Source organism: Engystomops pustulosus, chromosome 6 (assembly GCF_040894005.1).
Source record: "Engystomops pustulosus chromosome 6, aEngPut4.maternal, whole genome shotgun sequence".
Taxonomy (NCBI): domain Eukaryota; kingdom Metazoa; phylum Chordata; class Amphibia; order Anura; family Leptodactylidae; genus Engystomops; species Engystomops pustulosus.
Window position 1 is genome coordinate 94,129,042 of NC_092416.1, and position 25,961 is coordinate 94,155,002.

General features: G+C 44.9%; 1 protein-coding gene across 3 annotated transcripts in view; it reads right to left on the minus strand.

Annotated features, from left to right (window-relative positions):
• LOC140064020 (galactoside alpha-(1,2)-fucosyltransferase 2-like) overlaps positions 1-25,961 on the minus strand; it is a 152,753-nt gene that overhangs the window by 31,111 nt on the left and 95,681 nt on the right. Inside the window, exon 1 of one of the 3 annotated variants that reach the window (XM_072110405.1) lies at positions 6,127-6,260. The exons of the other annotated variants lie outside the window; for them this stretch is intronic. The gene's annotated coding sequence lies outside the window, so the exon portion shown is untranslated. Of the gene's footprint in view, positions 1-6,126; positions 6,261-25,961 lie in introns of those variants that run through there. 3 annotated transcript variants of the gene reach the window in all.

The following is a 25,961-nucleotide window of genomic DNA, read 5'->3' on the forward strand; positions in this document are numbered from 1 at the left end:
ATGAGTAACAGTTATAAATGGTCCATAAATGTCAAAGTCACTAGAAAAATGCAGAACAAGCTGCTTGTAACTTCCAGTGCAATATTTACAGTCAGCATATTCTACACAAGTAAAAACAAAGTCACTTTCGCATTGCAGAGTAAATAACTATAAGAAAGTGTATGCAATGAATAGCAAAACAGTCAACATAAAGCACAAATAACTGATTCCCTTACCCACAAAATGAGCAAAGACTTGATCACTAATATTTAATAGTAACTGGATGTTTGTCTCCATAAACCACAGTATTCCTGGTAAATGATACAGTAAAAACGGCCACAGTTGTCAAGAAGCTTTCCCAGATATCTGAATTGTCTTGATGAGACATCAATGTATCTGAGCAAAGCCCTTTCTGGAAGCAGGTGTGTGTGTGGGTCCTAGCAATTCCCGAAAAACACTTTTAGCTGAAAGTATCCTACAATTACTTGTGCCATTTTCAACAGTTTAGGTGTGTATTTAACCCATCTAGATGTTCATTGTGAGCAGTCTGTAGCGTACTTAGTATAAGACTTATATCCAGTTAGAAAGACTCAAGGTACCTGAGGTTATGCCACAAATAAAAAAAATGTAAATAGAAAATGTGACCTTGAAAAGATGTAAGGAAGCACAAAGGAAATAGTTAATCGTGCATGAGATCTGCAGCCGTTTTCCTTCCGGCTTAAGTATTTTGCATTCAAGCTTCACCTGCTCTTTTAAACTGCAAATAAATCTACAGTACATAAACCTAGAACACGGGCATATAGTATATGTAGGGATAAAATAATACATAATGTGCAGATTATTGCAGAAACTGTTCAACAAACAATGATGTCACAAAGGAGACAGCTCCCATTATGTGAGATGTGGTCATTGGAGAGTATTCCTTTCACAGTGTGCTTTGTTTCTAACAATGAGATCCTTCTCAACAGTAATTCTTTTTACAGGACAAAACGCGCGCTTTACAGCTGCAAACAGAACTCACAGCGCAAAAAAATCAAACTAGTAACATCACACAGTATTATTAAATATATGAGTCTTAGTGGAGAGAAACAAGATATTACAAGGACATCCATTGGCCAGAGAATGACAGCGCGAAATAACTGAAAGAGTATGGGCAGAGTTCCTTCCAAGCACATTGCTGACGTCATAGTATGCACGGCCAAGAAGAAAACATGGTCGCGTCCATGAGAGAGGAATCCAGCCATCTTAAGCCGAGGGGACGTTTTTCAGCACATTTTTGTATATATGGTAATATGTGAGGTAATATGATGGATAGATATAGATAGATATAGATTAAGCTAGATAGAGATAAATATATCACCCCCACAACCCCGCACTCGAAGCCTTGCATCACTCTGCACGCCATGACCCCATCCCTCACCCATATTCCACTATCCCCTATTCCAGTGATGGTGAACCTTTTAGAGGCCGAGTGCCCAAACTACAACCAAAATCCAACATGGCATTTTAAGTAGTAACTTATAGCTACCTGTTCTTCCACATCTTTCAATTGTATCGGCCCCCTGAAGCCACCAATATAGTTGAAAGAAGGAGGGCAAATTCAGAGACTATATTTGCTTCTCTCCAGGGCCTCTCTCTGTACAGGAAGAATGGTGGGTCTAGCAGGAGGACCTCCACCAAAGACGTTGCAGTTCAGTCCACACCTTCTAATTTTACCTGCAGTTCCAAACAGCCAATGAAGTGTTGCTTTAAGGTAGTGCTGAGAGCAGAATTTCTTAAGTTGCCTGTGACAGTAGGAAGATTTGGTGGATTTGGTCCTGTTTGGAGAACTCTGTCCTGAGTGCCCACAGAAATGGCTCTGAGTGCAACCTTTGGCACCCGTGCCATAGGTTCGCCACCACTGTCCTACTCCCTAAATGCTCCGGCAGGGTTAATTTTTATTTGGTCCTGCCAATGAAGCTTCTTTCAATTAAACAGTTAGTTGAGATTGATAGATAAGTAAATAAATAGAGTTGGCTGTGTATATATATATATATATATATATATATATATATATATATATATATACACACACTCACCGGCCACTTTATTATGTACACCTTTGAACGTGGCATGGTTGTTGGTGCCAGAATGGCTGGTCTGAGTATTTCAGAAACTGCTGATCTACTGGGAGTTTCACACACAACCATCTCTAGCGTTTACAGAGAATGGTCCAAAAAAGAAAAAACATCCAGTGAGCGGCAGTTCTGTGGGCGGAAATGCCTTGTTGATGCCAGAGGTCAGAGGAGAATGGGCAGACTGGTTCGAGCTGATAGAAAGGCAACAGTGACTCAAATCACCACCCGTTACAACCAAGGTAGGCAGAAGAGCATCTCTGAACGCACAGTACGTTGAACTTTGAGGCAGATGGGCTACAGCAGCAGAAGACCACACCGGGTGCCACTCCTTTCAGCTAAGAACAGGAAACTGAGGCTACAATTTGCAGAAGCTCATCGACAGTAGACAGTAGATTGGACAGTAGAAAATTGGAAAACATTGCCTGGTCTCATGAGTCTCGATTTCTGCTGCGACATTTGGATGGTAGGGTCAGAATTTGGCGTAAACAACATGAAAGCATGGATCCATCCTGCCTTGTATCAACGGTTCAGGCTGGTGGTGGTGGTGTCATGGTGTGGGGAATATTTTCTTGGCACTCTTTGGGCCCCTTGGTACCAATTGAGCATTGTTACAACGCCACAGCCTACCCGAGTATTGTTGCTGACCATGTCCATCCCTTTATGACCACAATGTACCCAACATCTGATGGCTACTTTCAGCAGGATAATGCGCCATGTCATAAAGCTGGAATCATCTCAGACTGGTTTCTTGAACATGAAAATGAGTTCACTGTACTCAAATGGCCTCCACAGTCACCAGATCTCAATCTAATAGAGCATTTTTGGGATGTGGTGGAACGGGAGATTCGTATCATGGATGTGCAGCCGACAAATCTGCGGCAACTGTGTGATGCCATCATGTCAATATGGACCAAAATCTCTGAGGAATGCTTCCAGCACCTTGTTGAATCTATGCCACGAAGAATTGAGGCAGTTCTGAAGGCAAAAGGGGGTCCAACCCGTTACTAGCATGGTGTACCTAATAAAGTGGCCGGTGAGTGTAAATCCATATATACTCGAGTATAGGCCGACCCAAGTATAAGCCGAGGCCCCTAATTTTACCACAAAAACCTGGGAAAACCTATTGCCTTGAGTATAAGCAAAGGGTAGGAAATGCATTGGTCACAGCCTCCCCATTATATAGTCTGACGGACCCTGCCCCATAGTATATAGCCAGCACCTGTCTCCCAGTATATAGCCTGCCAGCCCATATTCCCGAATTTTTTTGTGCTGCAAAACTAGGCTTATACTCAAGTATAAATGATATATATATATATATATATATATATATATATATATATATACACAGGCGGTCCCCTACTTAAGGACACCCGACTTACAGACAACCCATAGTTACAGACGGACCCCTCTGCCCACTGTGACCTCTGGTGAAGATCTCTGGATGCTTTACTATAGTCCCAGACTGCAATGATCAGCTGTAAGATGTCTGTAATGAAGCTTTATTGATAATCCTTGGTCCAATTACACCAAAAATTTTGAAACTCCAATTGTCACTGGGGCAAAAGAAAAAAAATTGTCTAGAACTTCAATTATAAAATATACAGTTTCGACTTACATACAAATTCAACTTAAGAACAAACCTCCAGACCCTATCTTGTATGTAACCCGGGGACTGCCTGTATATAAAAAAAAAATTAAAACAATTCAGCTGCGCCAGTTAAGAAAAAAATCAGGTGCTCAACCTTCAGGTTTGTTAAATCCTTGCACATGTAAAAATCAAAAAATGATGGCACTCCCAAGTTCTTGTGAAAAAGGAATTCTTTTATTCCAAAAGTGCTACGTTTCAGCTCCCATATCTGGAGCCTTTTCTCAAGCCTTTCTCAAGCCAAAATTTTGGCTTGAGAAAGGCTCCAGATATGGGAGCTGAAACGTAGCACTTTTGGAATAAAAAAATTCCTTTTTCACAAGAACTTGGAGTGCCACCATTTTTTGATATATATATATATATATATATATATATATATATATATATATATATATAGACAGACAAACAGAAAGTCCAGGCTGCACGCTGTAATCAAGTAGCAATGGGTGCAAGCTGTGTAGGATTGGGTCAAAAATACTCCAATGATAAAAACTACTGATATCTTGCACTTTGTATTTGTATATTTGCTTATATGATGAAATATATGTATCACATTAATGTTGTTTACATGAATTTGGTGGGTGGGATTTGCATAGTCACATGACCGCAATATTTTGTATATATACCCGCTTTGTACGCTGATTGTTTGACTTGGAAAATGCTCAATACGATTCGAAACGTCGCTATTGTCACACATGAAATAAAAAGGACCACATTTTTCCATATTGGATGTTTTGGAGTGCTGCTCATTTTCCGTTTTTATAGATAAATACATTAAGTTTTAATTATATGTACTAAGCTAAATGTATACATATGTATCTACATGTACTGTATATTTTAAGGAAATCTACCATCATAATCAATCATGATACATCACGGCACTAACTCATAGATCCAGGCACTGACTAATCATCTTCTTATATTTGTTATCCATGGCCTCATGCAAATTAGTCCGAAGGGCTCTGGGGGGGGAGGGGTGCTTGTGCAGTAGCTTAACCAGCTTTACATTGTGCAGGAGCACTTCCCCTTTCCACTGTGTGAGATTACAACAGGCAGAGGGAGGAGAGAGGTGAGACTCGCTCCTGCAAACACCCCCATAGAGCTATTCTGGCTCATTAGCATGATTTTAAAAGTAGATTTGTGAAGAAAGGAGGCCATGGATAAAAAATATAAGAATACCACAGTCACAGTACCTGGTGGATCTATGAGTAAGTGTCCGTGCTATATCATGATGGATTTTGATGGTAGATTTTCTTTAAAATCTATATTAACATTTGGTAACTTTCATAGTAATCCATCTTCACATATTATTTTGTGTAGCATTTCCTGTTAAATGAATTACAAGTGTTTTGATACATTTAGAAACATCACTGACCGCATATCAGGTTACAGAAATTCACTAACTAAACAACCGTGCGGGCAGAAAATTCATGTTTTCCCCAAAACATTACTAAAAAAAATTATGTTTTGTTTCAAACTGGCTCTGACAAACTGCACCTAGTAGTTTTTAAGATCTGTGTGACCCTATAGGCCATGTTCACACCTCTTTGGAGCACAGGTTGATTTTTAATCCACATTATGTAAATTTTTACTGTAAGTTTTAAGTGCAAATTTCAACTCTGTGGGGAAGAAGAACACAAAGGGCTTCTGATGCAAAAAGAAACTCATTTCTGGCAGTTTTTCTGCAGAAAATATACAGTTTTCACTAAATGTGTCCTTGGCCTTACAAACTGATATCAGTCAATTGAAATTAATAAACATATATTTGCCTATTTAAAGGACTAAACTCAAATTGTACAACATTCTGCACACATCTACATCTCACTTTTGTAAAGAAAATAAGGCATTAGTCATCTAAAGACACGAGCTTAGAGATGAATAAAGCATCATTATGTCCTATTGGTAATATCATATTCTATTTACATTTATGTCTAATTTTTAAAGATATATTAGGACTATGCATCCTTTTTAGCTTATCTCATTTTTATAAAACAGTAAGTTAACTTGAAGAGTTATAAGAATGCACTTAATAGTATCATTTTATTACACTACTAATATAAAAAATACAAGCAGATGATTTTATGATGTGCTAGAAAGATCTGCGTCTTTTTTCCATGGAGACACAGGATACACCTGGGATATATATGTAAGGAATGCTACATGATCCTTAATTAAAGTCTAGGGATGCCATATGCCCTAGAGAAGGCATAGTATCTGAAGTAGTAACCAGACTGCCTTCATTACTGAGCGCATAGAGAAAATAAATTATAATATTGTAGAAATAACATTGATAATATAAAGTCTTCTTCTACTACTAGTGTTCTAAGGTTAATACAGCAAAGAATGAAGCACATTAACAAAACCCAGCCAATAGTTATGCCTTACCTTTTAGAATCTACAGAGAAGCATTGTAGCTACCTTGTTCCCGGACCATCTATGTACCTGTGGGAAATGGCAGGTGGAACTCTTGCACTGTGACAGGTGTAAGAAGATTATGTCATAAAATGAGTGTGACTGTGTGTGGCTCCCTACTGGCACCAGGTGTCAGAGTCCAGCAATTAAAGCACATACCTTTCCGTCAATGACCTAAACCGGTTTCAGGTTTCAATGTTGGCTTTCTTTTAAAACATCTTACTTCTGTTTTTCTCAAAGAAGCAATGGATTTCAGCCATCATTCAGTTGAACAAGAGGTTAAGATATATTTGGCTACAGAACTCTCAGAGACTAATGAATGCATTTGACAGGTGAAGAAAGTAACTACTCAACCAAAATGTTTTGTCACATTCATCAGTTTTGTTATTTTTTCACACAAAAAAATAGGGGGTTATAGATGTACAATCACTTGATAGGTATCATTTTTACATTTTAGCAACTTGCACTAGAGTTGGGTAAAAATATTACCCTATAGTACTGATGTACAAAAGTGACCACTAACATCCTCTCCTGCGATACAATTTTCATTTAGATCATTAAAGGGAATTCTTCAGTTGATTTTTAACCATTTTTATTTGAAAAGTTCAAGGTTTTATTGATATAATAAACCAATTCTTGGAACATAGTGCGCCGGGTCTTTGTCCAAAAGGATCAAAGGGATAGTCCACCAGGTTTCAAGCAACGGAAACCCTCCTCTGCCAGTTTCTGCATCGGCTGAATCTATTCCCTGAAGGCTGCACCCCGTTCCATCCGACGTGCGATGATATGCGTTGTGCCATTAGCACAACATAAGAAGGTGAGTGCACACTTTGCTCAGGCACTAAACCATTAATACTGAGGAAATTCTACACATCGGGCGCCCCCGCTCTCTCCTTTCTCCCCCCCCCCCTTTCTCTTGTCCAAGGGGTGTGACTGAGCTCCAGGCTTGAGGTAACAGTGTGAACCTTGTGGTGCTCCAAATTACTTGTGGGTTCATTTGCAGATGAATCTAAGATGATTTGTGTACATAATAATATATGTTGCTATTAGAGATGAGCGAGCACTAAAATGCTCGGGTACTCGTTATTCGAGACGAACTTTTCCCGATGCTCGAGTGCTCGTCTCGAATAACGAGCCCCATTGAAGTCAATGGGAGACTCGAGCATTTTTCAAGGGGACCAAGGCTCTGCACAGGGAAGCTTGGCCAAACACCTGGGAACCTCAGAAAAGGATGGAAACACCACGGAAATGGACAGGAAACAGCAGGGGCAGCATGCATGGATGCCTCTGAGGCTGCTTAATCGTACCATTATGCCAAAATTATGGGCAACAGCATGGCCATGACAGAGTGACAGAATGAAGCTAGATAGCATCTAAAACATCCAATAATTGACCCTGACACGATAGGGGACTTCATGCAGAGGCAGCGGCAGCAGCGGCAGGCTAGAGAGTGGCATGGCGACATACCCTAAATGGACTCAGGCTTCAAACCAATGGGTGGCAGAGAGGAACCAAAGGAGGTGAGCAAGAAGCGCTCAAATAATATCGGTACATGATAAAAGTTTGCCAGTATATTTTGTGGATTACACAGCAGGGTGGCGACAAAGTTAACATGGAAGCCATGAAAACAACCCAAAATTCTGCCTGACACAGCTCGTTTGATAAGGGGACCATGTATGGAGGCAGTGAACTAGTAGTAGATTAAAGGTGCTGCAGTTAAAACTATGTTAGTTGGATCTTGGCATGGAGCTGGCGCTCCGCTGCCAGGCGAGCTTTCGCCAATCCAAGCCCCTGTCTCTAGGCTACTCCCCAAACAGCACTTCTAAGAACCTTTTGTATAAGATCAAGTGTAATAGCGTTCTTATAAGTTTAGGATATGGCGGGTGAGGGGAATGGAAACAGATGCGCAAGAAGCGCTGAAATAATATTGGTAAATGATAAAAGTTTGCCAGTATATTTTGTGGATTACACAGCAGGGTGGCGACAAAGTTAACAAGTTTGTTGTGGAAGCCATGAAAACAACCCAAAATTCTGCCTGACACAGCTCGTTTGATAAGGGGACCATGTATGCCTACAGTTCATGCCAGTCGCTGCTCTGGCTGCCAGTCTCCTTTCGAATACAGTTTAAAATAATAACCCTCATCCATAAAGCTCTGTATAATGCTGCACCCCCCTACCTCTCCTCTCTTATCTCAGTCTATCGCCCAACCCGTGCTCTTAGATCCGCCAGTGATCTTAGATCAACCTCTACCCTAGTGCGGACCTCCCACTCGCGTCTCCAAGACTTTTCTAGAGCTGCACCAATTCTATGGAATGCTCTGCCCCGGACTATCAGACTAATACCTAACCTCCAAAGTTTCAAACGAGCTCTTAAAACCCATTTCTTTAGGCAAGCCTATAACACTCATTAACTGCATGAAGTTTTAACTCTTCTACTAACCCGTCCTGTGTCGTCCTCCCATCTGTTATCCAGCAACCAACAGGCACCAGACTTCTATGCAGTCCCATTCACCCTGGACCTGGTGACGGCTGAGTGGTTCAAGCGACAGCAATTCCATTTATTATATTTTGTTCTATTCCCTAAGAAGAATGGCTTGACCATTAAAAATTCTTTTACCTCGTGTTACCCCATCATCTTCATAAACCGTAAGCTCTGGCGAGCAGGGACCTCACTCCTGTTGTTCCATACAAATGTTGTGCTCTGTTACATTACATTTGTATTTGTTTCCTATGATTTGTAAAGCGCTACGGAATATGATGGCGCTATATAAATAAAGATTATTATTATTATTATTATTATTATGGAGGCAGTGAACTAGTAGTAGATTAAAGGTGCTGCACTTAAAACTATGTTAGTTGGATCTTGGGATGGAGCTGGCGCTCCGCTTCCAGGCGAGCTTTCGCCAATCCAAGCCCCTGTCTCTAGGCTACTCCCCAAACAGCACTTCTAAGAACCTTTTGTATAAGATCAAGTGTAGTAGCGTTCTTATAAGTTTGGGATATGGCGAGAGAGGGGAATGTAAACAGATGCGCAAGAAGCGCTGAAATAATATCGGTAAATGATAAAAGTTTGCCAGTATCTTTTGTGGATTACACAGCAGGGTGGCGAGAAAGTTAACAAGTTTGATGTGGAATGCCCTGTAATAGCTCTTGGGTGGTGTGCCTTTTATCGGCTAGGCTCAGCAGTTTGAGCACTGCCTGCTGTCGCTTAGCGACGGCACTGCTGCTGTGCCTAGAGCTACCGACTGATGGCGCCATGGCCACGGATGGTAATTCGGAGGAGGTGGAGGAGGGGTGGGAGGAGGAGGAGGTATAGTAGGCCTTTGAGACCTGGACCGAGGTAGGCCCCGCAATCCTCTGCGTCGGCAGTATATCACCAGCCCCAGGGTCAGACTCGGTCCCAGCGTGCACCAAGTTAAGTGTAGTAGCGTTCTTATAAGTTTGGGATATGGCGGGTGAGGGGAATGTAAACAGATGCGCAAGAAGCGCTGAAATAATATTGGTAAATGATAAAAGTTTGCCAGTATATTTTTTGGATTACACAGCAGGGTGGCGACAAAGTTAACAAGTTTGTTGTGGAAGCCATGAAAACAACCCAAAATTCTGCCTGACAAAGCTCGTTTGATAAGGGGACCATGTATGGAGGCAGTGAACTAGTAGTAGATTAAAGGTGCTGCAGTTAAAACTATGTTAGTTGGATCTTGGCATGGAGCTGGCGCTCCGCTGCCAGGCGAGCTTTCGCCAATCCAAGCCCGTGTCTCTAGGCTACTCCCCAAACAGCACTTCTAAGAACCTTTTGTATAAGATCAAGTGTAGTAGCGTTCTTATAAGTTTAGGATATGGCGGGTGAGGGGAATGTAAACAGAAGCGCAAGAAGCGCTGAAATAATATTGGTAAATGATAAAAGTTTGCCAGTATATTTTGTGGATAACACAGCTGGGTGGCGACAAAGTTAACAACTTTGATGTGGAATCCATGAAAACAACCCAAATTTCTGCCTGACACACCTCGTTTGATAAAGGGACGATGTATGGAGGCAGCTATATGGACGACTTTTGGAGGTAGCAATGGAGACAACGTGTGGAGGCTGCTATGGAGACAATTTAATTTGGATAGTGCCTGTATGTGGCAGTCCCAAAAAGTTTTCAAACCAGAGGAGCAGGTAGGTGGCCCTCCAGAAAAATGGAATAGATTGAGTGCCTGTATGTGGCAGTCCAAAAAACTTTTCAAACCAGAGGAGCAGGTAGGTGGCCCTCCAGAAAAATGGAATAGATTGAGTGCCTGTATGTGGCAGTCCAAAAAAGTTTTCAAACCAGAGGAGCAGGTAGGTGGCCCTCCAGAAAAATGGAATAGATTGAGTGCCTGTATGTGGCAGTCCAAAAAAGTTTTCAAACCAGAGGAGCAGGTAGGTGGCCCTCCAGAAAAATGGAATAGATTGAGTGCCTGTATGTGGCAGTCCAAAAAAGTTTTCAAACCAGAGGAGCAGGTAGGTGGCCCTCCAGAAAAATGAAATAGATTGAGTGCCTGTATGTGACAGTCCAAAAAAGTTTTCAAACCAGAGGAGCAGGTAGGTGGCCCTCCAGAAAAATTGAATAGATTGAGTGCCTGTATGTGGCACTCCCAAAAATTGTTTAAAACAGAGGACCGGGTCGGTGGCCCTCCAGAAAAATTAAATGCATAAAGTACTATAGCTAGAGCCAGTGGGCCATGTAAAAAAATAGCCAGTTTCCTCTGCTTTACTGTACAAAGAGGAGGAGAAGGAGGAAAATGAGGAGGAGGAGGAGTGGATAAATTATTCAGGTTGAGCTTCCTTCACCTGGTGGAGATTGGAAATTATGAGAAATCCAGGCTTTATTCATCTTAATAAGCGTCAGCCTGTCAGCGCTGTCAGTCGACAGGCGTGTACGCTTATCGGTGATGATGCCACCAGCTGCACTGAAAACACGCTCGGACAAGACGCTAGCGGCAGGGCAGGCAAGAACCTCCAAGGCGTACAGCGCCAGTTCATGCCACATGTCCAGCTTTGAAACCCAGTAGTTGTAGGGAGCTGTGTGATCATTTAGGACGATGGTATGGTCAGCTACGTACTCCCTCACCATCTTTCTGTAAAGATCAGCCCTACTCTGCTGAGACTGGGGACAGGTGACAGTGTCTTGCTGGGGTGACATAAAGCTGGCAAAAGCCTTGTAAAGCGTACCCTTGCCAGTGCTGGACAAGCTGCCTGCTCGCCTACTCTCCCTCGCTACTTGTCCCGCAGAACTACGCACTCTGCCGCTAGCGCTGTCAGAAGGGAAATACTGTTTCAGCTTGTGCACCAGGGCCTGCTGGTATTCATGCATTCTCACACTCCTTTGCTCTTCAGGGATGAGAGTGGAAAGATTTTGCTTGTACCGTGGGTCCAGGAGAGTGAACACCCAGTAATCGGTGCTGGAATAAATTCTTTGAACGCGAGGGTCACGGGATAGGCAGCCTAGCATGAAATCTGCCATATGCGCCAGAGTACCAACGCGTAAGAATTCACTCCCCTCACTGGCCTGACTGTCCATTTCCTCCTCCTCCAACTCCTCCAACTCCTCTTCTTCTGCCCATACACGCTGAACAGTGAAGGACTCAACAATGGTCCCCCCTTGTGTCTCGCCAACATTCTCCTCCTCTTTCTCCTCATCCTCCTCCACCTCCACCTCCTCCGATATGCGCTGAGAAACAGACCTAAGGGTGCTTTGGCTATCAACAAGGGAATCTTCTTCCCCCGTCTCTTGTGACGAGCGCAAAGCTTCCGACTTCATGCTGATCAGAGAGTTTTTCAACAGGCCAAGCAGCGGGATGGTGAGGCTTATGATGGCGGCATCGCCACTGACCATCTGTGTTGACTCCTCAAAGTTACTCAGCACCTGACAGATATCAGACATCCACGTCCACTCCTCATTGTAGACTTGAGGAAGCTGACTGACCTGACAACCAGTTCTGGTGGAAGTTGACATCTGGCAGTCTACAATCGCTCGGCGCTGCTGGTAAACTCTGGATAACATGGTCAGTGTTGAATTCCACCTCGTGGGCACGTCGCACAACAGTCGATGAATGGGCAGTTGGAGGCGGCGCTGCGCTGCCCTGAGAGTGGCAGCATCTGTGCTGGACTTCCTGAAATGCGCACAGATGCGGCGCACCTTCGTGAGCAAATCAGACAGATTGGGGTATGTCTTGAGGAAACGCTGAACTATCAGATTTAACACATGGGCCAGGCATGGCACATGTGTCAGTCTGCCGAGTTGCAGAGCCGCCACCAGGTTACGGCCGTTGTCACACACAACCATGCCTGGCTTCAGGTTCAGCGGTGCCAGCCACAGATCAGTCTGCGCCGTGATGCCCTGTAATAGTTCTTGGGACGGTGTGCCTTTTATCGCCTAGGCTCAGCAGTTTGAGCACCGCCTGCTGTCGCTTAGCGGCGGCACTGCTGCTGTGCCTAGAGCTACCGACTGATGGCGCCATGCCCACGGATGGTAGTTCGGAGGAGGAGGTGGAGGAGGGGTGGGAGGAGGAGGAGGCATAGTAGGCCTGAAACACCTGGACCGAGGTAGGCCCCGCAATCCTCGGCGTCGGCAGTATATGACCAGCCGCAGGGTCAGACTCGGTCCCAGCCTCCACCAAGTTAACCCAATGTGCCGTCAGCGATATATAGTGGCCCTGCCCGGCAGCACTCGTCCACGTGTCCGTGGTCAGGTGGACCTTGTCAGAAACGGCGTTGGTCAGGGCACGGATGATGTTGTCTGACACGTGCTGGTGCAGGGCTGGGACGGCACATCGGGAAAAGTAGTGGCGGCTGGGGACTGAATACCGAGGGGCGGCCGCCGCCATGAGGTTGCGAAAGGCCTCGGTCTCTACTAGCCTATAGGGCAGCATCTCCAGGCTAAGCAATCTGGAGATGTGGACATTAAGGGCTTGGGCGTGCGGGTGGGTTGCACTATATTTGCGTTTCCGCTCCAGCGTCTGGGGTATGGAGAGCTGAACGCTGGTGGATGCTGTGGAGGATCGTGGAGGCGACGATGGGGTTTTTGTGGCAGGGTCCTGGGCAGGGGGCTGACTATCAGCTGACACAGGGGAAGGAGCAGTGGTGTGCACGGCCGGAGGTGAACGGGCTTGTTGCCACTGAGTGGGGTGTTTAGCATTCATATGCCTGCGCATACTGGTGGTAGTTAAGCTATTAGTGGTGGAACCCCTGCTGATCCTGGTTTGGCAAATGTTGCACACCACAGTCCGTCGGTCATCCGGTGTTTCCTTAAAGAACCTCCAGACTTCTGAAAATCTAGCCCTCGCCGCAGGAGCCCTCGCCACGGGAGCTTCACTAGTTGACACATTTGGCGCTGATGCACCAGGTCTGGCCCTGCCTCTCCGTCTGGCCCCACCACTGCCTCTTCCAACCTGTTCTGGTCGAGGACTCTCCTCCGTCTCAGAAGCACTGTGTTCACCCGGCCTATCAACCCAGCTTGGGTCTGTCACCTCATCATCCTCCGATCCCTCAGTCTGCTCCCCCCTCGGACTTCCTGCCCTGACAACAACTTCCCCACTGTCTGACAACCGTGTCTCCTCATCGTCGGACACCTCTTTACACACTTCTTCCACTACGTCAAGAAGGTCATCATCACCCACAGACTGCGACTGGTGGAAAACCTGGGCATCGGAAAATTGCTCAGACGCAACCGGACAAGTGGTTTGTGACTGTGGGAAGGGTCCAGAAAACAGTTCCTCAGAGTATGCCGGTTCAAATGCCAAATTTTCCTGGGAGGGGGCAGACTGGGGGGGAGGAGGCTGAGGTGCAGGAGCTGGAGGAGTGCCGATTTCGGTGACATGGGTGGACTGCGTGGAAGACTGACTGGTGGACAAATTGCTCGAAGCATTGTCGGCAATCCACGACATCACCTGTTCGCACTGTTCTGGCCTCAACAGTGCTCTACCACGAGTCCCAGTAACTTCAGACATGAACCTAGGGAGTGTAGCTCTGCGGCGTTCCCCTGCTCCCTCATAAGCAGGTGGTGTCTCACCCCGCCCAGGACCACGGCCTCTGACCCCTGCAGTAGTTGGACGCCCACGTCCCCGCCCTCGTCCTCTACCCCTAGCCCTCGGGTTAAACATTTTGAAAATGAGAGTTATAACTTTAATTTTTTTAAAACTTTTTTTTGTGTTTTTTGTTTTTTTTTGTGTTTTTTAGTTTTTAAAACCAAACGATGCTATCCTATTGCTATGGCTATTTTCTAGCCAAGTATGAAAGCACACTGCAATGCCAGATGAGATGACGCTGAGTTATTAAAAAAATAAACGTAAAATAAAAAAGGAAATGGCAGACTGTGCCTAATTGAAATCCAACCCCTAATAAATTTTCCCACTTCGGTCTTTGCGATGGATATGTGCGTCACTAAGCGCAAAACACAGCGGTCGCAAGTCTCACTACAAATTGCTCACAATTTGCTAGTAGATGCACTGCAGCAAGTACAGCCACCAGCAGATCAACCAGAAATCAAATATATATAACGCTACTGTAGGCGTAAGTAAGCCGTTTGGATTCTCCTATGGCTATTTTCTAGCCAAGTATGAAAGCACACTGCTATGCCAGATGAGATGACGCTGAGTTATTAAAAAAATAAACGTAAAATAAAAAAGGAAATGGCAGACTGTGCCTAATTGAAATCCAACCCCTAATAAATTTTCCCACTTCGGTCTTTGCGATGGATATGTGCGTCACTAAGCGCAAAACACAGCGGTCGCAAGTCTCACTACAAATTGCTCACAATTTGCTAGTAGATGCACTGCAGCAAGTACAGCCACCAGCAGATCAACCAGAAATCAAATATATATAACGCTACTGTAGGCGTAAGTAAGCCGTTTGGATTCTCCTATGGCTATTTTCTAGCCAAGTATGAAAGCACACTGCTATGCCAGATGAGATGACGCTGAGTTATTAAAAAAATAAACGTAAAATAAAAAAGGAAATGGCAGACTGTGCCTAATTGAAATCCAACCCCTAATAAATTTTCCCACTTCGGTCTTTGCGATGGATATGTGCGTCACTAAGCGCAAAACACAGCGGTCGCAAGTCTCACTACAAATTGCTCACAATTTGCTAGTAGATGCACTGCAGCAAGGACAGCCACCAGCAGATCAACCAGAAATCAAATATATATAACGCTACTGTAGGCGTAAGTAAGCCGTTTGGATTCTCCTATGGCTATTTTCTAGCCAAGTATGAAAGCACACTGATGAGATGACGCTGAGTTATGAAAAAATAAACGTAAAATAAAAAGTAAATGGCAGACTGTGCCTAATTGAAATCAAACCCCTAATAAATTTTCCCACTTGAGGTGGATATGTGTGTCACTAAGAGCTAAACACAACGGTAGCAAGTCCCCCTGCAAATTCCTCACAATATGGTACTAGCTGCACTACTAGTGCCAGCAAGCCCAGCCACAAGCAAACAAAAAAAAAAAAGTATAACGTTATTGTAGCCCTAAGAAGGGCTGTTGGGTTCTTGTTGAATCACTCCTGCCTAACACTATTCTAATAGAACACCCTAACGCTTTCCCTGACCAGCAGCAGCTCTCTCCCTAGCGGCATCCAGACACAGAATGGTCCGAGCAGCGCGGGCAGCGGCTAGTCTATCCCAGGGTCACCTGATCTGGCCAGCCAACCACTGCTATCGACGTGTAAGGGTACCACGTCATGCTGGGTGGAGTGCAGAGTCTCCTGGCTTGTGATTGGCTCTGTTTCTGGCCGCCAAAAAGCAAAACGGCGGGAGCTGCCATTTTCTCGAGCGGGCGAAGTATTCGTCCGAGCAACGAGCAGTTTCGAGTACGCTAATGCTCGAACGAGCATCAAGCTCGGACGAGTATGTTCGCTCATCTCTAGTTGCTATATATAAGGTACTAAAGCAAAGTATAAGGAGCCATATCAGAAGGTATGGTTACCTTGGGAGATGAAGACTGACAGAATTCCTAAAACACATATTATAAGAAAGTTTTAAATAACAAAATCTGGAACAGAGTACCTTCAAACACCTTATGTGTAGTTCTGGTGTCATCACATATCTCAGCCCCCATGTGTGATCACAACATCTGCACAGATGAAGTTCTAGATGGCGTGAAATGGCCTCCACACAGGTTACCTGCTGATCCTCCCCTTCCCTACACATAATGTTTGTCCTATTTGTAAGTATGTAATCTTGGAATACAGCTTAAGGATATATGAAAGATTGGAGAGTGTCATCCTATTTCTACATGTACCTTTGAACCATATTTTTCATTTTACAAGGTTTTGGAAGGATATGAGCACTGCTGCCTTCTAGCAATACAAAGGTCATTTTAGCATACATAAATAATCCTATTCAGTGCAAACAAGCCCTAAAAAGGCATACAAAAACAAGAGAAGTGGGAGTGCTACTTTATCTTTGCTGAACAAAATCTGCATTATTTATAGTCATTCATACGAATTATTGATATTTAGCCCCCAGAAGGCCATGTAAGAAGATGAAAGATTTAAAAGAATTATTAACTGAATAATTACATTCATTTACAGTTTATTTCCTCCAATTCTTTCTACAAGTAATTTAGCTAAATGTGTTAGATTGTTTGTTCTTATAAAGATTATGGTGGGAATTTATTGTGCTGATTGTATGCATTTTTAGAAGACCAAAGTGACAGACTTTGGAGATCACATTGTTTGCTGCTAATAAGAGGAATAGCCCTCTTCATTCAGACATGGGGTTTAGATATTGCCGCTAACAACCACGATCGGTGCTTAATTGCCACTGGCAAAGACGCCGGTGGCATTTAAAAGATATCTTGGTTGAGATCACTGCTCCCCATGACATCTTCAGGGAGCGGTGATTGCTTGCCACAACAGCCTTGTGTCTCTGTATGGTTTCTGCAGATTCGTTGGCACTTTGTAATGAATCCTATGTAGAATCGCCATTTACTGCAATACAGTAGTATTGCAGTATATGGTAGGAACGATCAGACAATCTAGAGTTAAGGTACCCTAGAGGGTTTAAAAAATGTTTAAAAAAAGGGTTACATTTTTAATTTAAATTTAAATCACCCCCGTTTCCTTAGAACTGATATAAAATTAAACAAACAGTAAAAATCACAAGCATGTTAGGTATCGCCGTATCCTAAAATGCATGATCTATCAAAATATAAAACAGTTATTGTCGGTGGTCAACTGCATAATGGGAAATAACGCCCAAATGTCCGAAATGCGACTTTTACACCATTTTACATAACATAAAAAATCCACAGCTTTGGATTTTACGGCTAAATACTATATTGTACAGCTTCTTATGGCTTTTTGTAAATAAAATGTTATAGGATACCTTAAAACATATACAACAAACATATCAGAAAATGCCTAAATAATTGTCCTAGCCCACAAACCCAGGGTAAAACCGTTCAAGAAACCCTAAATCATCTCCATTTCAACTTGTACTAGAATACCATATCTTTTCCTACTGCTTTATTATAACAGTAAGTTAATCAAATTACTAACAGTGGGAGACTTCTCTGTACCCCATGAACTATATATAGCTTGGATTATCAGGGTACAAGGTTCATATACACTTTCATTTACCTTTTGAACATTCTACTAGTATCTGACACATAGAAAGAAAGATGAGACAGATGAGAGATGACACCTTTTTATCTTACAGTTAATCATTGCAAATACAGTAAATTACCAGCATACATAAAATTTCTCCAGAAGTCACAGTGGTCAAAAAGAGCGGTTTGAAGCTAAGAGTCGTCTGGTAGTTAAATTTTCTTAAGTAGGGGACTTCCTGTTTCAGTATTACATATGCTAAAGAAAGCATTTTGTTAAAAAAACATTCACTTTTTTATGAAAATATTATCCTGATTGTGGTTTACAGTACATAATACACCTGGAAGTGGAAAGAGCCATTAACAAAACTATGAAAAAGTTGGTCTGTGTCTATGCAGAGTCTACAGCATTTAAAGAAAGAGAAGAGCGTGTTCTGTGGACAATGAATACATGACATTTTTCTGAATATAGGGTCGTTAAACTTTAAAAGGGTTTTTCCACTAAGTAAACGTATTCCTCTAGCCACAGGCTAGTGAGAGAACCAACTTCTGAAAAGTCAGTTCAAGGGTTTGACTGCTTGGTGAGCTAAATTCATACCACTGTAAAAGGAACTAGAGCCGACACATTTTTTGACTCCATGGAGAATAAATATCATACACTGATAGCACCCACCTGGTGTAGATTTGCGCAAAAAACAGCGCTGGTATTTCGAAAGAATGCAGGCATGGGGTGGGCCACTCCACCGCACCCCTCTATGCCCCCTTCATGCCCACATTGTGTGGAAGTGGCGTTGTTTCTGTAAGAATCACAAATTCTTGTACAGTGAGAGAATTTAGGATTCTTTCACTGCTTCTATGTCATAAAACTGGCATAAAAGCAGTGATAAATTTCCCCCAATATCTGCAGTTTTTAAGGGATTTGGAGTTCTGTATAAAAAAACAGAGCCAAAATACTATGGTGTCATATTGAAGGTAATAATTATAGCATTTCAAGGCTTTTGTTATAATGTTGTGAAACTGTGTTGAATTGCTATCGCTCAAGCTACCTGGAAATCAGGTTGGACACACACAGCTCAATACAAGTTCAATGTTTTATAGTTAGAGTCAAGGACATTGTCACGGACCCGACTCACCGGCGTTCACACACTGGGATAACTACTCTATGGAGTCCCAAAATTTAGCCCTTAAGCTCCGCCCACTTCCACAAAATGGCGTCCTTACGCTAAATTTACTCCACAGAATCCGCACTGCCACCACCCACGAGTTACTTATGCAAAGAAGGCCGTAGGCACCTCAACCACACAGACAATGCACCCTGATGATAACTCAGCACATGCACTCACTACTTACACGATATTACAATTATAAACTCACACAGAACACGCAATCGCTTACTACATGGACTATGCTAATAATGACCTCTGGTAACGTGATTCCCTTCAGAGACTCAGATTCTTTAAGGCTACAAGCAGAGGCTTATTAAAAAGTTTTAATTTACATAAAAATGCAGTACACTCAAAGAAATAAATTGTCAGATAAAATGAAAAAAGGATTAAAAACAATACACATACAATACTTACAAACAGTTAGGGAAAACGGAAACAAAAAATTCTTGCTAGTGGAATAGGAAGAAATTCTTTGGCCCGAGGACAGGGCATAAGCATCGATCCAGCCTTCTATTGTCATAGAGTCACCCAGACTGAACACTACTATGTAGCTGCTTCATTAATTTAAGCCCAGGTGATTTTTTGACCCCCACCCCTGGCTGTGATGTCACTGTGAGGGGGATTTTTCTATCCCCCTCCCATCAGTGAGATACTTTTTGGGTCTGGGTTTGTATCAGAACCCCATAACTTTTGATTGGGAGATGGCACAATTGTGCCATGGCTTCCAACCAAACGGGCATGTTATTCCCATTAACCCCATACCAAACTCGGGGTGTCTTAGCCTAATATCAGGGGTGTTCTGCTATTGACTGCCTTCCATTGCAGCTAATGTTCTGATTTTCGGACCAGGAGTGTGTCTAGACCCCATAACTGTCCTGTGTAACTTGGGACCTATAATTATGAATTATGTCCCAGTTATGGGCAGCTATGATATTCCCCTTTGTCTGAATTTGGAGGGAAAAACATGCAGTCTCTGGCTTCTTTTCATCCCCCACTAACTAGACTACTCTGGCCGAGAGGTGTTAATTTTACCACTTAGAAGACCATGCTTCTCTGATCAAGCATAGACTCCCTGGGGTTTTATAACCACCCTGGCTCCCCTTCCTGGCTGATCTTAAACAAATGGAGCCTAATGATTTATAACAGGCAGAATGAAACAACACAAAGAAAGAATAAAAAAAAATATATATATATCCAACAAACAAACTGTGGAGGAGTAATATTATTATCACACCTCCCTCCAGAGATATGGCATGGGATTTTGATATTCTAATCAATATCCCAAGCCATTGTCTGCCGGCTCTCCCTGCTGTGACAACCCGTCCGCATTCCCATGTTCACTGCCCTTCTTGTGTTGAATGGTAAAGTCATATTGCTGTAGGCCTAGACTCCATCTCAGCAGCTTTCCGTTATCCCCAGATACCCGGTGAAGCCAACTGAGAGGGTTGTGGTCCGTTACCACGGTGAACTTTCGGCCATATAAGTAGGGCTGTAGTTTCTGTAGGGCCCACACAATGGCAAGGCATTCTTTTTCTATGGTGGCATAGGCCACCTCCCTGGGTAAGAGTTTCCTGCTTAGGTATAGGATGGGGTGCTCATCTCCCTCTGGGTTGACCTGGCTGAGTACCGCACCCAAGCCATAGGCGCTGGCGTCAGTCTGGACTACGAACTTGCGGCTGAAATCTGGACTCTGTAATACTGGAGAGCTAGTCAGAGCCAATTTCAGAGCCGCCATGGACCGCTCACAATCGGCAGTCCAGCTGACTACCTGTGGTAGTTTCTTCTTTGTGAGGTCTGTGAGGGGCTTGGCCAGGGTACTGTAGTTAGGGACGAACTTACGGTAGTACCCAGCTGTTCCTAGAAATGACATCACCTGTTTCTTCGTTTTGGGGGTAGGCCAATTTGCAATGGCCTCTACTTTCCCTGGCTCGGGCTTAAGTGTCCCCCCACCTACCAGGTGTCCTAGGTATTGCACCTCAGACATGCCTATCTGACACTTCCCAGGCTTGATGGTGAGACCGGCTTCCCGGAGGCGCTTGAGCACCTGTGACAGGTGTGTCAAGTGCTCCTCCCAAGTCTGGCTAAACACTGCAATATCATCCAGGTATGCCACAGCAAACCCTTCAGACTTACTTAGCAGTTTGTTCACCAAGCGCTGGAATGTGGCAGGGGCATTCTTCATGCCAAAGGGCATGACTTTAAACTCATATAGTCCAAAGGGGGTGATGAAGGCGGACTTTTCCTGCGCCTCCACTGTCATGGGAATCTGCCAATACCCCCTACTTAAATCCATGATGGTGATATACTGGGCGCTGGCGAGTTGATCCAAAAGCTCATCTATGCGGGGCATTGGGTAAGCGTCAAAAACCGTGATGCTGTTCAGCTTCCTGTAGTCCACACAGAAGCGTGTGGTCTTGTCCTTTTTGGGGACAAGCACCACAGGTGATGCCCACGCACTTTGAGACTCTTGGATCACCCCCAGTCCCAGCATTTCCTCCACCTCCCTCTTAATGTCAGCCCTTACTTCTGTAGAAACCCGATATGCGCCCTGTCTGACTGGTGGGTGTCCCCCCGTGTCTACATGATGAGAGGCTAGTGGGGTTTTTCCTGGTTTACCGGTGAAAATGTCAAGGTATGGGTTGAGTGTCTCTCTCAGCTGGGATTTCTGAGATCCAGACAGCTGGGCGCTGACTATTGCATCCTCAATGGACCCTCCCTCCTGTGCGGATGCCACTAAGTCAGGCAAGGCCTCCCTTTCTCCCTCCTCTGGTATACTGCAAACTGGCAGGACGCACGTATCCCTATCATGATGAGCCTTGATCATGTTCACATGAAAAACCTTGTGCTTCTTGCGAACATGGTCGATCGTGACTACATAGTTCACGTCATTTAGGCGTTGATGAATGGGATATGGGCCTTCCCACGCAGCTTGGAGTTTGTTTTGGGTAGTGGGGATCAGGACCCACACCTTCTGGCCCACCTCATACACTCTCTCCCTGGCGTTCCTGTCATACCACCGTTTCTGGTTGGCCTGGGCTTGAGTCAGGTTCTCCTGCACCATCCCTGTCAATGCCTGCAGTCTGTCCCTGAACTTCAGAACATAGTCAACCACAGAGACCTCTGGTGACCCTAATTCTCCCTCCCATGACTCCTTCATGAGATCTAGTGGGCCCCGTACCTTCCTGCCATAGAGAAGCTCAAAGGGAGAGAATCCAGTCGATGCCTGCGGTACCTCTCTGTAAGCGAATAGCAGGTGTGGTAGATAACGATCCCATTCCTTCCCATGGGTATCCGCAAACGTCCGGAGCATCTGTTTGAGGGTCCCATTAAACCGCTCGCAGAGTCCATTGGTCTGCGGGTGATAAGGACTGGCTACCAAGTGCTGCACCTGTATTTTCTTACAGAGGCACTGCATAAGGTGAGACATAAACTGGGTCCCTTGATCTGTGAGCATCTCTCTGGGGAACCCTACACGAGAGAATATAGTGAGGAGCGCATCTGCCACCTTGTCAGCCCGGATGGATGACAATGCCACGGCCTCTGGGTAACGTGTGGCATAATCCACAACCGTCAGGATGAAGCGTTTACCTGAGCTGCTGGTGACATTCACAGGGCCTACAATGTCAACAGCAATTCTCTGGAAAGGCTCCTCAATTATGGGTAAAGGGATGAGGGGTGCTCGCTGGACCTGGCCGGCCTTCCCCACCCTTTGACATACTATACAGGAACGGCAATATTCCGCCACATCATTCCCCATATTGGGCCAAAAGAAATTCTGCTTCAGTCGACTTTTGGTTTTACTTATCCCCAGATGGCCTGCTAGTGGTATCTCGTGGGCAACTCTCAAAAGCTGCTCCCGGAAAGGGCGAGGTACCACCAGTTGCCTATCAAGGGATACATCCTGCTGGGGGTCAGTGTGAAGGCTCTGTCTATATAGCCTACCCTGGTCCCATGTAATACATTCCTTGTCCCCCTCCTCAGGGGTCTGACCAGCCCTCTCACGTAGCTTGTGTAGACTCTCATCTGAGTGCAGGGCGTCCAGAAACTGGCGACGCTCTGACTCTGTACTGGTTAATAGTTTAACCCCTTGACTGGTCTCAGCCACTGGTGACAGGCTGTCAGTCTGCTCCTGTTCCTCTGTAACCCGGACAGCAGGAGGTTCAGGACTCAGGCAACGGTGAGCTTCCTGAAGACTCCGACTGCGAGTTACAGCGGACACGGACACACCACACTCCAGCTTTTGGCGCAGAGCTGTGGGTGTTAACATACTACCACTCTTAGCCACATTATTAACACAGTTAAACTCTACATCATTACTATGTTCACATTCATGGTCTATGGCATTAGAAGCTAGGTTAGAAACAGGTAAATGGTTACTACACATTTCAACAATATCACATGATGCATCATCGTCACAGTCTACAGTAGGCATGGTCCCAACAATATCAGATGTTAACTCACGTGGGGCACCAGGGATGCCTGTGTCCTCATCGGCATCCTGGATTACATATCTAGAGACCAGACGCCCCAGGTCGGTCCCCAGCAACACATTGGTGGGAATTTTATCCGTTACACCCACATCTGTCATCCCTCTCCCCGCCCCCCAATCCAGGTACACCCGGGCCATGGGCAATGCAGGGGTGAGGCCTCCAACTCCAGCAACTGTAAGAGTCCGTCCTGGGATGAGATCCTCCGGCTTGACCAGTGAGGGGTGCACAAGGGTCATCTCTGCACCAGTGTCCCTCAACCCCATTGTGACATTGTCACCCACAGTAACCTCCTGTAGGTTGTCACCAACCACCCGCTTACTCCCACCCACAAACAAAACAGATGGTGAAGACAATGTTGGTTTGGTCAAAGGGGTGGTCTTCCTCTTCTCAGGGCATGTAATGCTGATGTGCCCCGATCTGTTGCAAACAAAACACCTGCGTTGGTCTCCCGCTGGCTTAAATGATGAAGAAGGGGATGCCCCAGAAGCTTTGTGGGAAACTGTAGAAGAGTTAACAGGGGGCTTACCCCCCTTCCATCCTGCAGCTGCAGGTTTCCGTGCCTCGGGCACTCTGCTGGCAGCAAACACATCTGCCAGCTGGGCAGCCTTTTCCAACGATTTTGGCTCCCGTTCTCGTATGAACTGTCGCACCTCCGCTGTACAGGTGTGAATAAATTGGTCCATGGCGATCAGGTCATCCATCTCCTCTAGAGTGGTCACACCCCATCCTCTGGACCATTGTTTCACCAGGTTTAGCAGTTTCCTGGCAAACTCGGCATAGCTATCCGTATCTGTCCGCCTGACAGTACGGAAACGCTCCCTGTATACCTCTGGAGTGAGGTTAAAACGCTGTATCAGAGCCCTTTTGATAGCCTCATAATCGTGCTCCACAGAGGCAGGTAAGGCTACAAACGCCTCCAGTGCTTTGCCTTTAAGTCCAGGGGTAAGGTATCGGGCCCATTCAGCAGGCGGCAGTTGAAATTGCCTGCAGACCCTCTCAAATCCTTGCAAAAAGACATCCAGGTCCCCATCATTCTCCAGGACAGGAAAACGATCCAGGCGGGGCCTAAAAGAAACACTGTCCACGGACTCACTCTGTGATGATGGTGAAGCTCTTTGCTGTTGTTGGAGCTGTATCTGGGCCATCTGCAGCTCATGCTCCCGCTCTGCTTGGCGTTCAGCAAACTCACGTCTACGTTCCTCAGTCGCCCTCTCTGCTCGGGCAGCTTCCAGCGCTGTTTGGCGTTCAGCAAATTCACGCTCTGCTTTGCGCTGCTGGGCTGCTTCTCGGGCAGCTTCTCGGGCTGCCTGTCTCTCCCGTTCTTGCATCAACAGCTGTATCCTAAGGCTAGGATCACAGTCACCGATCTGCTGGAGAATTAGAGAAAAAGAAGTGTCCATACCGCTGGCGCTGCCATGCCCAGCCGGTTGCGAGACATCTTCTATCGGTTCCTCTGAGGCTGGAGGTCCCTGGTCCGGTTCCGCAGAAGGATGGGACTGCACATCAAACTCCACCAGCGTTTGAATTATCTCCGCCTTGTTCTGGCCCGTTGTTATTAGCCCTCTCTCCGCACAGAGAGTCAGCAGATCAGCCTTGGATCTGTTTCTGTATACCTCTGCCATCTTAGCAGTGGTCTCAAGTTAGCAAACAAAAGATAGAAAAGAAAAGAGGGGGAGGGGAACTGTTTTGTACGTATGTATATTGACTGACAAGTTTTGAGTGCACTGAGTCTCTTGCTTGTGGACTGTAGTATTAGGAATACTCCAGCCCTTAAGTGAAAGGGTTAATTGCTTAAACCAAACACTTAAAGCCTTAACAGTGTAATAAAAAATTATACACTATCCCACCGCTATGCCACCAATCTGTCACGAACCCGACTCACCGGCGTTCACACACTGGGATAACTACTCTATGGAGTCCCAAAATTTAGCCCTTAAGCTCCGCCCACTTCCACAAAATGGCGTCCTTACGCTAAATTTACTCCACAGAATCCGCACTGCCACCACCCACGAGTTACTTATGCAAAGAAGGCCGTAGGCACCTCAACCACACAGACAATGCACCCTGATGATAACTCAGCACATGCACTCACTACTTACACGATATTACAATTATAAACTCACACAGAACACGCAATCGCTTACTACATGGACTATGCTAATAATGACCTCTGGTAACGTGATTCCCTTCAGAGACTCAGATTCTTTAAGGCTACAAGCAGAGGCTTATTAAAAAGTTTTAATTTACATAAAAATGCAGTACACTCAAAGAAATAAATTGTCAGATAAAATGAAAAAAGGATTAAAAACAATACACATACAATACTTACAAACAGTTAGGGAAAACGGAAACAAAAAATTCTTGCTAGTGGAATAGGAAGAAATTCTTTGGCCCGAGGACAGGGCATAAGCATCGATCCAGCCTTCTATTGTCATAGAGTCACCCAGACTGAACACTACTATGTGTTAGGATCAGTGGATCCTCTGGACCACCGCGGGAGATGTAACTAGCCAACACCCGGAACCGGAGCCTAGCGGCACCTGGTTTTCACCAGAGCCCGCCGCAAAGCGGGTTGG